Genomic DNA, 4724 nt, shown 5'->3' with positions numbered 1-4724 from the left:
GTCCCTGCTCAAAGACGTTAGTTCCTTTGGTCGCTGCAACCCTCACCATCTTTCTGAGCTAAGGATGTGGCGTTTGAGTCTTCAGCATCCATTGCTTGGCCCTCATTGGTCCTAGCTTGAGTGGAGAGGTGGCTTGGGAGCTCATCATAAGTATATATAGTCAGTCTCTAGGGTATTGTACTACTTAATAGGATCAGTCTCTAGGGCTATTGTTCTGCTTGATAGGGCAATGTCACTGTCCTTCCTTCTGCCATTCGTGATAGAACTTTAAACATTTAAAGAATTATGTGGGGTCACTTGCATCGTGATTGAGGCAGTGAATCTACCATGATTAAGCCACAAATTAAGTTTGATATTAATCCTAGAATGGCTTTCAACTCAATTTTGACATCAAGACGTATCGCAGAGCTGTTCTACGATGCTTACTTTGTCCATCTTGAAAAGAGACATCTTGCAGTGTTCAAAAACTCATATAAGAAAAACGCGTCTAAAATCTTTAAAAATAGAGACCAGATTATTCTCTTTTCATTCTCTACTTTCTCTTTATTTCTTTATCTATTCTCTTTATTTTACTCTCTTTATTTTCTCTTTTTATAAGTTGCGTTCCTTAAAGAGTCTTTGGTAACAGTGCCGGCGCCATAAAATTGTCGAGAAACAAGCTTGTATCGGAGAAGGAGGGTGGCCCTCCTGCCCCAGCCATGTTTCAACAAGCCTGCCACTTTTAAAATTGGTTGGCAGAGGGGCTGGTGAAGTGAAATATTCGGACAGATTTTCTTTTTTCTAATCAGTTGTATATTGTGTCTGCAAAGACATCACAGTAAGTACATCATTTATGATTCTGATTTCGGTAATACAGATGTAAAATTAGACTAATTATCGTCATTCAAAATTTTATAAATCCACCAAAAAAGGTGGGTATTTCTATGAAATGAGGTGTATGAATAGTATTTCTCTCTCTCTCTCTCTCTCTCTCTGCCTCTCTCTCTCTCTCTCTCTCTCTCTCTCTCTCTCTCTCTCTCTCTCTCTCTCTCCGTGTGAGTGTGTACTACAGCCCCAGGTCGTGTACTCGTTTATAATGATCGCATTCATATCCATTTCACCGCAATTCATCTATATATAAACGCCATTCAGTACGTCGTAGCCCCTCGCCTCGAACCCCTATCCTGCAGGAATAGATCCCTCATCCTATTGTGTTCCTGTCGCATCCCCCCCATCCAGCATCACCAATCTGTATTCCACCATCCTATCCCAACTCTCTTCCCTTAGCCCCAAATCTCCATCTTTCTCTCCCCCAAAACGACGTTAACACCCCCCCCCCTTCCCCCCCCCGCCCGGATACCTTGGGCGCTAACGAAGCAGGTAAAATATCACTGAAAGCCTGGACGCAACAACAAGGCTCTCAACACCTTTCCTCAAGCTCAGCTCGGGTCGTAAATCGGGCTTATCGGGGGCCATCGGAGAGTCACCAAATTAGCCGGGGAGTCCCGCCCACCTCACGGCTCGGGGAGACTCACTTCAAAGACCAACCGCCTCGAACACTTAACTTTATCATCATCCGAAACATACAAAGATCGCCAGTCTCTCTCTCTCTCTCTCTCTCTCTCTCTCCTCTCTCTCTCTCTCTCTCTCTCGGGATGCTGGGGTGGATGGGGGAGAGAGAGAGAGAGAGAGAGCGAGAGACTTCTCTTTCCCTTTCGATTTCAACTGCAACTTTTATCGATTCACCTCCGAGGGAAAAGAGATTTTTTATAAGGGATCTTTTTTTTTGTTGATTGTGAGGTAATCTTCTAATCTTGCATTGGTCAGGATGGGGGAAAGAAATGATTGCCTTTTTTAAGTAAAAGAATAAAAAAAAAGTAAAGGAAGTAGCAAAGGACATCAACTGCAGCAATGACAATAAGAACGGTAATGGTAATGATCAACAACAACAACAACAATGATAATATGCATGAATAATCAAAGCTAGGTCAGTGAATAGTTAACTTCAATTTTTCTTTATCTTAAATATCAATCACAATTTATTTTTTTCTTATAAAACAATGGCAAATGATCGGCATGTAAAATGCTCCTAAAAGACAAAAAACTTCATAAATAATAAACGAAACTTTCTAAAACAACACAAACAGTAACAAATAAAAAACGACTACCAGTAACAAGTGAAACAAAGTAACAAAAACATCTACTCATAATAAGACAGGGAAATAACAACATATGAAGTAAACCTTAACCATCATGTTAGATAGAAAATAGCAAATACGTTTAACTTTATATGAAACCGAACTGATAATCCTCAACAACACAAGTAAATAAACTGTAAATGTGATAACGTCCCTGACTGGTGAACGCCAGACTGAGGTTCGAGTCTAGCTCAAGCGCGTTAGTTCCTTTGGTCGCTGCAACCTCACCATCCTTGTGAGCTAAAGATGGGCGGTTTGGGGGAGCCTGTAGGTCTACCTGATGAGTCATCAGCAGCCATTGCTTGGCCTTCCTTGCTCCGAGCTTGGGTGGGAAAGGGGGCTTGAGCGCTGATCATATGTATATATGGTCAGTCTCTAGGGCTGTGTCCTGCCCAATAAGGCAATATCACTGTCCCTTTCCTCTACCCTTCATGAATGGCCTTTAAACCATTAAATAACAGGAAGAGCAGAAACATAGGAAGTACACCAAATCAAGAAAGTGCAAGATAAAAAATGTCAATAATAAAATCATTATAAGCAACCAAGCCGTCAAACAGCGAACGAAGTAAACGAGAGGTGAGTGACAGATCGTCACCAACACCTCTCTATTGAAAACACGATGGATGGAAGAAACAACAATATTGGATGGATAGAGAGAGAGAGAGAGAGAGAGAGAGAGAGAGAGAGAGAGAGAGAGAGAGAGAGAGAGAATTGTATATCTATCATTTGTTTGTTGGAAAATTATTTTCTCATTATAATATATATATATATATATATATATATATATATATATATATATATATATATATATATAAAGAGAGAGAGAGAGAGAGAGAGAGAGAGAGAGAGAGAGAGAGAGAGAGAGAGAGAGAGAGAGAGAAATAATTCACCAAAGAACAAAAGATAGATATGCTATATTTTCTCTCATGAGAGAGAATAATTCACCAAAGAACAAAAGATAATTTAGAATTCTCTCTCTCTCTCTCTCTCTCTCTCTCTCTCTCCTCGAGTCAAGGGTGAGGCAAGAGGCAGCAATACTCAACTGCAGGTGCTTTGTTACGGGAGATTGTAACCGCCCCCTCGTCTTTCTTAATTAGGGGTTCCGTAACCCAGGCTACTACCGCTCTCTTGGCCTAAGGGTTTTCAGAATATTTGCATGCCACAGCTAAAATGGTTACGGTAATGCATGACGACAGGTTTCTGATATAGTATTTTTTGAGTTTTTCTTACACGTAGATGTGATTCGAAGGAGCCAGGTGAGGAGGCCGTGTTGGTCATTTACTAATAATATTCTGGTAGTTTTAACGAACCTTGTATTATTATTATTGTTGTTGTTATTGTTATAATAATAATAATAATAATAATAATAATAATAATTATCATTATTATTATTATTATTATTATTACTTGCTAAGCTACAACCCTAGTTGGAAAACCAAGAAGCTATAAGCTCAGGGGCTCCAACGGGGAAAATAGCCCAGTGAGGAAAGGAAACAAGGAAAGATAAAATATTTTAAGAACAGTAACAACATAAATATCTCCTATAAAAACTATAACAAACAAGAAATGAAGAAATAAGATAGAATAGTGTGCTCGGGTGTACCCTCAAGCAAGAGAACCTAAACCCTATCGTTGTATTAAAAGATGCAAGTATTTTTAATGTTACGTTTTTCTTTAAGTGTTCTCTCTAGTTTAGGATGTTTATAAACTATCTCGTAGAATTTTTTTTTTTTTTAATTTTAATATAGTTGTAATTTTGGTAGTTCAAACTGACGGCTACACAAAAAGCCATTTGATCTTTATTCTAATCTTACGTTCATAAGATATCACGTATCCTCTTATTTTTATGCATCTGTGCTTTTTCCTATTCGTATGGAGTAACACGGTTGCCTTCTTTTTAAAGGACTTTTGCTTTGACTTTTCTGGTGGACCGTAGTCCCGACCGGCTGCCCTGCCTGACATCGCCTTGAGTCTAGGCTTTAGACCCTGGTAGTGTAAGCATCACATTTTTTATATATGGCCAAAGTCCAACAGGACTTATTACGAAGGCCTCGGACATGTCGTTTTTCATGTCTATGGTTTGGCCAGTTTTCATCACCACGCTGGCCAGTGCTTGGTGATGACGGGAGACTTTTGTCTAGATTAAAAACAAAACTGTTCTCAGAAATGTCCCCAGCCTAACGAAAATTATAATGCCTTCATAATTAGGCTAAGGGCATGTAACAATACAGAATGCAGAAGAAAATTTAATCAGCTCATAGTTACTTTAATCATAAGCCGTACTAATACCAAACTCTTCTCATCCATCAATTAACGATAAAAGGTTGTCGTGGCCTATGAAGTAACGTCCCTGACTGGTGATCGCCAGACTAGGGTTCGAGTCCTGCTCAAACTCGTTAGTTTTTTAGTACTTACAACCTCACCATCTTTGGGAGCTAAGGATGGGGGGTTTGGGGTCTATATGTCTACCTGCCGAGTCATCAGCAGCCATCGTCTGTCCCTCCTTTGTCCTAGCTTGGGTGGAAAGGGAGCTTGGGCGCTGATCAT

The sequence above is a fragment of the Palaemon carinicauda genome, chromosome 14 (genome assembly GCF_036898095.1).
Source record: "Palaemon carinicauda isolate YSFRI2023 chromosome 14, ASM3689809v2, whole genome shotgun sequence".
Taxonomy (NCBI): Eukaryota; Metazoa; Arthropoda; class Malacostraca; order Decapoda; family Palaemonidae; genus Palaemon; species Palaemon carinicauda.
The sequence above is the reverse complement of the archived record's forward strand: the minus strand, read 5'-3'. Positions refer to the sequence as shown.